Source organism: Mytilus galloprovincialis, chromosome 4 (assembly GCF_965363235.1).
Source record: "Mytilus galloprovincialis chromosome 4, xbMytGall1.hap1.1, whole genome shotgun sequence".
NCBI lineage: Eukaryota > Metazoa > Mollusca > Bivalvia > Mytilida > Mytilidae > Mytilus > Mytilus galloprovincialis.
This window is the reverse complement of record NC_134841.1, coordinates 35467260-35478115: the sequence shown is the minus strand read 5'-3', so window position 1 is coordinate 35478115 and position 10856 is coordinate 35467260. Positions and strand designations below refer to the sequence as shown.

At 31.5% G+C, this 10856-nt stretch overlaps 1 long non-coding RNA gene across 1 annotated transcript; it reads left to right on the top strand.

Moving 5' to 3' along the window:
* The first annotated feature begins 1534 nt into the window (after positions 1-1534).
* Positions 1535-6934, top strand: LOC143071986 (uncharacterized). Its single transcript, XR_012977009.1, has 2 exons — positions 1535-2110; positions 6783-6934. It is a non-coding gene; the product is annotated as an uncharacterized LOC143071986 (long non-coding RNA).
* The last annotated feature ends 3922 nt before the right edge of the window (positions 6935-10856 follow it).

The window sequence follows — 10856 nt, the reverse complement described above, 5'->3', positions numbered from 1 at the left end:
AATGCTTTTGTGGGTTTTGCGTCATATTATTACACCAAATTTTCTTTTTTCATTCTAAAGGGAATAAAGAAAATATTTGTATAAAATGAAGAAATTTCTTGAAATTGTCATTTTGTCTGTCAACCAACAATGATGGAATAAAGAACATGTTTAAATTGAAATAAAGAAATATATTGCAATTTTCAATTGGCAAGTCAACCGAAAATAATGGAATTAAGGAAATTTATAATATAAAATAAAAGAAATATCTTTCAATTGTCAATTGGCCAGATAACCAACAATGCATGCTCATTGAAGACAGAGATTAAGGTCACCGTCAACTATCTTGAAATAAGTAACGTTATACGGACGAGAGACACTTGAATGAGAATGTATCATTTCTTCAGTATAAATTTCTGACTTATCATCATACAGTATATATGTTTTGCATTGTGCGTGTAGTGTTGCACGTTATATTACATTTAGTAAGCAACCAGAATGAAGAGAATTAGATGGAAATCCCACTAATAATTATTAATAAATATAATATTTTTTTCATGCTCAGAATAATTATGCTAAATGATTGCAATAAAGGTCGGTAAATTAATAGCGGCATTAAAGGCAAATATCTTAATTCCGTAATACACCCCTATCCCTCCCTCCTGGCATCAATCATAAGTCTTATTAAGACGAAATTAATTGAAACAAGATCTTTGGTTCATTTCAAGTAGAAAGCGGAAATGATTTTTGTTTGACGGTTTGTTTTAATAAGTGAGGCGACCTCAAAATCGTCTATGCTATCAAAAATATTATGTATAATAACTGTCAACAGTTGTTGGTTTAGTCATATTTAAATCGTTATATTATAAATTCTTATTTCACCAACCCAGTTCAAAACCCCGTAGTGTTTAAATAAAAAACCAGAATTGAACACAAAAGAAAATCCGAATGAAACATTTCAAGATTAAGCTGATATTACGTATACATTTATTATCATATCAAAAGCATGCAGCAATGTGGCCTCACATATAACGCTGATAAAAGCATCCAGCAATATAGCGTTATAAAATGCTTATAAAGGCATCCAACAATGTGGCTTGACAAACAGTCCGAGTACTGAATTTAACTATATCTAACTTACTTTAAGGATATCGAACTGTTAGAACTACAATATAAAACTACTACCCCCTAAAAAATAAAGCTGATAAAATCATGCAGCAATGTAGACGTACAAAATCATCAAGTAATGTAGCCGTATAAAATGCTGATAAAGGCATACAGCAATGTTGCCTTACAAAAAAAAATGCTTGGTTTTCACAATAGTGTTTTGAAAGACTGACCGAGTACTGAATTAACTATTTCTAAGGAAATAGAACTGTAATGGCTTGTTAGAACTACAATACAAAACTACTACCCCCTAAAAAAGCCCACATAATCCCTTTAATAATTTGCATAAAAACCTCTAAATCCGTGGCCTCCAATCATACTTTTATTGATATAAGGTGCTCAAGAATATTTTGTTTCGATTGAAGCACCTATCGTGTTACAACTCGGAAAGCAAGGATTTCACACGACTGTTATGTTAGGACTTTTTATTCCCATTCGTGTTTTGATGCTTACAATCGGATTTGGATTTCTACCTTTTGTTCTAGATTGTACTTTGGTGAAGGATTTACATGTGCTAGCCTTATATTTGTCATCATAAAAATGTTCACTGTGATACCAATCCAAATCTTTATTACTAAGAATGTAATGGAACAGTGCTTGCGGTTCGGTGTGAGCCAAGGCTCCGTGTTGAAGGCCGTACATTGACCCATAATGGTTTACTTTTATAAATTGTGACTTGGATGGAGAGTTGTCTCATTGGCACTCATACCACATCTTCCTATAGTTATTCCACTCTGTCAAGAAAGACATATATTGACACCGACTCTTCAAGAGTGCATAAACTGAGATGTTTAATTATAATATATAAAATATAGGTATTTGAATTGTACAGCAGATCAGGAAAGGATATTTTCTATAATAGCTATGTCATATTTGTCAATGAAGAAATTGTATCGAAACACTCTGGTATTCTGGTATACATAGTGAATGAACTGTTATGTATAGATACATGACATGCACAGAGGTATATTCAATTAAATGCCAAGAAAAGGGAAATTCACTTCCAGAAAATTTAAATCATCACCATATGTCGATAAATTTTCTGAATGTATGTTTGTGTATGACCTGGTATGATATATATAGTTGATGGGCAGTCTTAAAATATTGATTGCTTAAATGGGGAAATGAAGCTTTCGAAATGGACCATAAGTCCTATAGGCAGCATAGTATATATTGAATTATCCAATGGTTAAGAAAAAAGGACTCGGTCAGTACTAAAGTTCGTAAAAGAAAAAAAAGTGGTGAACTCTAACAAAACAAGCAGGACTCGAATGGCGTACTTTGTCAATGGGAGATAAGTCTTAACTTTAGTAAACACTTTTGTTCATGCATCTTAGCTAAACAAGGGTTACTATACACTCCCCTCCTCTGGACAGGATGGATAGTAACCCTTGGCTTGCGAAGATGATGTTCGTGCGGCTGCCCAGATGCATGATAAATGGGATTTAGAGCTATAAGTTTCGTTAACAGGGCCGTAACTACCTATGAGGCAGGGGAGGCAAATGCCTCCCCTGAATTTTCTACACCAAAATTATTTTTTTAAGTAGTAAAATGAAATATTGACAATATGTACAAGAAGAACTTGAATTTATATTATAAACAACACAAGTTTACAGTTTGAACAGTGTTATCATTATACGTGATATATCTGTAATTTTCCGTATTTTTTTTTTATCGAAAGTGAACCGTTTCAGTATATTTTTTTTTCATGTGGCCGTCCGTCTGTTATTCAGTATTCGTACAAGAACACATATGAAACTTTGCTTTCGACAATTTTGAATAAAACTTAACTATTCATATTTATTTAGGGATTCTATCAAGCAGAGGAAGTTCCCTTTGTATTGTGAATCTTTTTAATGATATCGGAAATTCGTTACCGGCTGAATCAGCTGCAGCTGTTGAGTCATTTTTTGAACGTCTCCCGGCCGATCGTACGAGAACCTTGGGCGGTGTTGGGTGGGGATTGTTCTGGTGGTAGAAAAATATTGTAAAGGACACATCTCCATTAATCCTTAGGGAGTGTACATGGATCCGCTGTACCCTTGCAGTCAATCAAGGGGTGCGTCTTAATTTGCGAAATCTGGAAGTACATACATACATACGTATAGGGTCAATGCCTTAGTAGTAAATATTCCCATTCGTTGAGGCAGAGAGTTTCTAAACTAAGTATATACTAGTTTAGAAAGTCCCTGGTTGTAGTTATATACATGTCTGTTCAGCTTTCAACGATATTGAAAGTCAAGGTCCTTGACAAAAAAAATATCTTGCTTTCTATGATCTTGCTTTATATGTTTTTTTAACTTACCAGTTTGATTTCTAACAAAAAATATCTTTAAATACAGATAATAATTGTTTGTATAAAAATTGCTTCAAGGATCCAGCAATACTGATGTTTCTTAAAGTAAGGAAATCGAAGGAAAACGGGTGATTTTTAGCCATATTGAGAACAAAATCCGCGGTCACAATGTATTTAATGTTAATAATTATTGGTCAAAGTACTGCCTTCAAAACGGAGCCTTGGCTCACCCCGAACAGCAATCTCAGTTTGTTTTTGCATGAAAATTGCTTCCAGGTACAATCAATACTGATGTTTCTTAAAGTAAGTAAATCGAAGGAAAACGGGTAATTTTTAGTCATTCTACTGCGAGAAAAAAAAAAACCCATGCCTCCGCTGAATTCGAACTCTAGTTACGGCCCTGGTTAAGATTTATTCTTTTTACTGTTAAAGACAATCTATGATTTGGAACTTCTAATGGTTTTGTACTTTTATATGTCGTTGGGTTTTTGTTTCATTAACATAAAACACACAGTCCATTTTATATTTTATCTGTATTTCAGAACCAATGAAATAAAATGGGTGTTAGTGGTAACACGACTTCCATACTCGTAGGTTAGAATTACATTCATGGAATAATTAGTCACTATGCAAGCAGTTCCTTGTTTGTTTAAAACTTCTGATGCATGAAAATAAATTTCATAAAAAATTCTTGTTAATTTATTTCACCTTTTCTTAATAGTTTTACGTTATAATATAATGGAAAGGGTAATAATTTTGTATTTGATGTCTGCTCTCCCTTTATCCTTATAAATTTGTTTTCAGCTTTTCATAATTATTTAGTTTTCGGTTTCATACCTTTTGTCTTCCCTCTTTGCGATTTTTCAAGTAAAATCTCTTCCTGACTGATTGAATTGCTACTCTTTTAACGCGAATTTTTGTATGTAAAAATCTGTAGTGTTTGGATAACAAAAAATGTATTACAAAAGACTCAATATTTAAAATTTTAAACAATGGAAAAATGTAGGGGTGAAAATTTGAATCGACATATTTTGATAATTAGTGAGACGAATGCGTCATTTCTTGTGGATAAACGCTATGATTCTCTGGTACGGAAACTAACAAGTATAAGTTTCCGGATTTGATTTTCCAAATTAGAGAAAGGGATGTATGATAACCTTACGCCCGTGTCCGGTTTTACACACGGTTTGGCTGGATCAATCTGATTATAGAGGAAGTCTTCCCCTTTCCACGAAATAAATATATAATTTGTAATAATCTTTAAATAATTATTTCCGAAAAAATCACGTTTTCTCAGTAGGTCAAAACTTAAGCTTAAAAACAACCGTCTTAGTAAAATGTTTTGCCTATTTTAGCATATATATAAATATATGCAGGGCGAGATAGAGTCATATAGAATTAATAATCTTTAAATAATTATCTCCGAAAAATTCTCGCTTTTTCAGTAGGTCAAAACTTAGCTTAAGAACAACCGTCTTAGTAAACTATTTTCCTTATTTCCGAATTTGAACATGTAGAGAGAGAGAGTAAGAAAGAATCTTATAGAATTTATATTATTGTATACGTAGGGTATAAATAAACATAAATGTTAAGAGGGTAATAGAAGTATTTACTTACTATGTGAAATCTCAAATTATTTAGTTTATCTTCGTGCGTACGAGGGCTTTTCACACCATATAGCCAGTAGGAGAACGAAAATTAAGTGCTGATAAGCTAAGTATCATTTGAAGCTAATTACCCAAGTATAATAATAGAACGGTATTGACATTCTTTTACCATAGAATTAGATACTTCAATTTATTTTGTATTCTTCATCTAAAATGCTTTTGATTAGAAGGAATAATTGTGCTTGAATCATTATATATTTATGCATAATAGTTTCGGCACTCTTTAAATAAAAATATTAATATAAGAAGATGTGGTATGATTGCAAATGAGACAACTTTCAGACTCTACCAGAGACCAAATGATACATCTTGTAAATAATAAGCTGAAAAAAAAACAGTTAGTTAATTCAAAGTAATGTAAAATTAGTAAGCCTAGATATATTTATTTGCAAATAGTTATAACATTGTTTGTAGACTGAATATCTCTGAATGTATAATGAATGTCTGATATGCCTGGTCATAAGTATAAATGTCCGAATAATGATAAAAATAGAAGAAAAAAAATATTTTATGTCATTAACACTCAAGAAATATAAAAATCTGTTTTAGGGAAATTTTGTTTTAATGATAATGCTGATATGCCAATAATTCTTTCATTGCGGTAGTAAGTATTTTTTAATAATTCAATTTATATATTTCCGATTGAAAGTATTTTGATTTATTAATATAGATGTATGGGCGTGTTTTATCAAGTATTTGTTAATCAATAATGATAAAGTATCAATGATTCAAAATATTACATTTAAGTATCTAAATGTCTATTCCAGGAAAACCTTTGGGAAATAATAATAATAATATAGGATATTTTTAAGTGGACGCTGATTTGAAAATTTTCCTGTGAAAATCGCACAATTGTTTAAAAATAACGCAGGATAAATTTCATTTTTTGGGAAAAAATTGTTTGAAGTATATAATTATATAAAAAGTGTTTTTGGCAAATCAAATAATGTATGCATTAATTTTACGCAAATGAATATAATTATTTTCTTTAAAACTTATATTTACTATGAAAACAAAATTCAACTTAAAAATCGCAAATATTTTTGACGATAAAATTTTCCGTGTGAACACAATAAAATTTTGTTTAATATTTCTATTTTTTCATTATGCATTAAAGTGGAAAACTTCTTGATTTTGGTTTTATCACTTAAAATTTTATTTGGCGCTTAATCTTTTTGAGGTAAAATGAATGCAAATACCTATTTCACTACTCTCGCAATATTTGTATTTATCTTTAAAGACATATTTTGTAGAATATATTTTCCTATTTCCTAAATAAAGAAACATCTTTCTCACTAGCACAATGGACTTTTACAATTTTCAAAAATATTATAAAATATGTTTAAACTTTTTCTCACTTAAAATAAAATCAAAACATAGTTAATTTCAAATACTCGCATATTTATTTGGTAACTGACTATAATGTTATATCATCCCTACCATTTATTACTTTTATTCATATGTTAAATATGATTAGAATGCAAATGTGGTGTTAAGATATTGTATTTATATCTTTGAGACCAAAATCAGTAAAATATCTACGGAGCCCTCGAACAGGGACAATCTATACATTTTCTTAATCCGTTCCCACAATATCACGATTTAACAAGAAGAGCTATTTTCGTCCTGTGTATTTTTGAAGTATAATATAAATGATTTCATTTATTTTTCAGTTATATTGAACGGCTGAGCATCAAAGATGTATCTATTCCAAACTCAAAGAAAAATAGAAGTTTGAAGCATGTTTCTGTACATAATTTCGTTTATATGTTAAAAAACAATTGTATTATATAAGATATACAAATATTTTTTTCTTGAACACTTACATGACGTATATGCATACATGTCGAAAATGTCTTGGTCAAACTAACGTCTAATTGCGACAACGAATTTAATTATTGTATATGAACATAATAGATCAAATCTTTTCAATAAGATTTTACGCTTCCAAAGCTTGAATGGAATTAGTAATGCGGTAAACACAAGTATACCCTTAAAAAGCACTACTTATACTTAAACACATGTATACACCATCCTTTCGTAAACGAACGGAAAATGTCACATCTTTCTACAGTTAATAATGAATATTTTTTTTTAAACAAAACATTTACTAAGACATTTAAATACTTGTTCACCATGGATGCCCAATTTCGGTATCAGTATAAAATTAGAAGATTATGGATATGATTGCCAAATGAGAAAAACACCCACCAGAGTAAAAAATGAAGTGGAGTGGATTAAAGCAATTATAGCAGACCTTATGGCCTTCAACACTGAGAAAAACCCTTACCGTATGATCGGCTTTCAAAGGTACCAACATGAAAAAACTGATACAATTCAATTGGGAACACCAACGAAAATCACTGAACTACAGGCTCTTGACTCGGGACAAAGACATAAAGAATGTTGAACCCGACTGTGGTACCTGTAATTTACTTAATATCATCATATATTGTCTATAAGACTATTATACATCTATTGGTACAAGACCTATAGTTGTTTTAATGCGCTTCGTTTGAAATCTGTTAGAATTAAAGGTTCATTTCAGAAAACGTATGCATTTCCCTATTCTAAATTAACATTACCTAATTATTGTCTAATTTGATGCTTTTATATTTTGTTTTCGATCTGAATATGTATGAAATATATGTAACTGGACGTGAAGGAAACTCCATTTAATCAATCAATTTCTCGTTCTTTAATGTTAATGTTTGTCACCATTTTATCTTTATTTTTGCTTCCATTGCAGAGTTATATAATGTCAGAATCGGTTTTATAAGACATGCTTATTTAATTGAAATTTCGCCTTATAGTAAATAACACACGGTTATCTGTTTTATACGTAAAGAACGTAGACTATTTTGCATGCTTAAAGTGGTATATATAATACGTTTCAATTCATAGGGCTGAAATGGCTAACATTCAACAAACCACCATATGATAGTATAATGATCTTGTGGAATATATAAATATATATACATGTATGCATATAAAAAAAGAAGATGTGGTATGATTGCCAATGAGACAAATCCCCACAAGAGATGCATGTAGTGCACATTTAACGTAAATACTGGGGTTTTCCCTCTAAAAATCAGGTTCTATTACTCAAATCAAAACAAAGGTGGCCTAAGTAGACTGTAAATATTCTTGTAACTCTTTTTTGGTGGTGCATCTCTATATCAGGGACCACATGAAAAGGATGTAAGCAACTTATGCTCATTACATGTCTTTGGGATAAATAAAACCCAAACTTCTACAATTTAAAACCGACCAAAGTAAAACAAAGAGTCAAAAGCAGAAATCTGCCTTTTTTGAAACTAATTTAGACAGACACATTATTATATACCATCCATCATAGATGATCAATTAAAAATAAAAAAGAATTTATGGTAAAAGTCAACGAGAAGAATAGAATCTTAAATGTAATAAAATCATATCATTTACAATTTCAATTTAAATAAATATCATATATACTTAAAAGTGAATCAACATCAAATAAAGAGTTCTTTAATTTTTCAATATTTTTTTCTATAACGGAATAAGAGAGAAATAAGAAATGAATTATACACATTTTTAATATTTATGACTTCATAGTTCGTGATCCAAAATAATATCAAAGCATTTTAGATTATATAGAAATATTTGTAATTTGATACAACTGAAAAAAAAAAAAAAATATTCGACTGAAAGGAGATGTGCAGAAAACGCCAAATGAAACAGCAACCAAACGAGACACTGTAAACTAAAACATCTCCATGCGTGTATATATGTCTATATATGTAATTTTACAAAGAAATTCATTTAGTTTGCTTTCTTATGAAAACACCATGATTCATATCGGACGTCCTTCTTATGAAAATCTGGGTTTTTCATCCCACTAAATATATACGTACTTAGAAAATATGTACAAATTTTATTCTCCTTATTAACAACTTAAACAAATAATTGTCTTAAGAGGGCACTGTCCATTAAGTGGAGTTAAAACCGCATGGAATTGTATATGATAAATACAACATGCATGACTGTTACAATTTCTATATATATGTCTTTTCCTTGTTCTAAATCGTATCCCATAAAATTTATTTTGAGATATTGAAGAGCTAGACAAAACTACAAAATGCATTTAACAATTTCATTTTTTTCAAATTTTTTTACTGACTGCCATTGCATTTTTCATGAAATCTGAATCAGTGAACCTTAATAAAATAAACCCAATAGACAAATTATATAGAAAGTTATAGTTTTGCTGTTCTTGATAAACTCACCATAGATACTATATATATAGGATTGAAATTTGTATTTACGCCAAACGCGCGTTTCGTCTACAAAAGACTCACCAGTGACGCTCGAATGAAAAAAGTTAAAAAGGCCGAATAATATACGAAGTTGAAGAGCATTGAGGACCAAAAATTCCTAAAAGTTTTGCCGAATACAGCTAAGGTAATCTTTAGAGAATTGAATTACGAGCAGAGGCATATTTCAACTAATATATATTTAATGAAAGTAGACGGTTGTAAAAAATCTTTTACATGTACCACAGGACTTGTTTGTCTTTCTGGAGTATCTGCATTACCGTACTTATATAGTGAGGTTTCAAGAGATATTCGGACCAGAGATTTTAGAGTACTAGCATATATAATATTTAGAAGATATATTTGTCCCTATCTCTCGCTCTCTCTGTGAGTTTCTCTTTCTGCTTTGTTATAACCTTATTGTTTTTATTCGAATCGTTGTTTGGCATATATGTACTAGTAGTTTCAAATGTCTGTTTGAAGAAGTATATATAGCACAATCAAAGATGTTTGTTGTTGTAAATTAATTATAAAATTCCAGCCTATGTAGCCGACCCTTCCGGAACACATTACATCGCCTCTATTTTTGTGGGCGTGTGTGTTGCTCTATCTGCAGTGACTTCTTCTTACATGGGTGTAGGTTGCCCAATCTGTGGTAACCTCTTCTTACATGGGTGTATGTTGCTCAATCTGTGGTAACCTCTTCTTACATGGGTGTATGGTGCTCAATCTGTGATAACTTCTTCTTACATGGGTGTATGTTGCCCAATCTGTGGTAACCTCTTCTTACATGAGTGTATGTTGCTCAATCTGTGGTAACCTCTTCTTACATGGGTGTATGTTGCTCAATTTGTGGTAACCTCTTCTTACATGGGTGTATGTTGCTCAATCTGTGGTAACCTCTTCTTACATGGGTGTATGGTGCTCAATCTGTGATAACTTCTTCTTACATGGGTGTATGTTGCCCAATCTGTGGTAACCTCTTCTTACATGGGTGTATGTTGCTCAATCTGTGGTAACCTCTTCTTACATGGGTGTATGTTGCTCAATCTGTGGTAACCTCTTCTTACATGGGTGTATGGTGCTCAATCTGTGGTAACCTCTTCTTACATGGGTGTATGGTGGTCAATCTGTGATAACTTCTTCTTACATGGGTGTATGTCGCCCAATCTGTGGTAACCTCTTCTTACATGGGTGTATGGTGCTCAATCTGTGGTAACCTCTTCTTACATGGGTGTATGGTGGTCAATCTGTGATAACTTCTTCTTACATGGGTGTATGTCGCCCAATCTGTGGTAACCTCTTCTTACATGGGTGTATGTCGCCCAATCTGTGGTAACCTCTTCTTACATGGGTGTATGTTGCTCAATCTGTGGTAACCTCTTCTTACATGGGTGTATGTTGCTCAATCTGTGGTAACCTCTTCTTACATGGGTGTATGGTGCTCAATCTGTG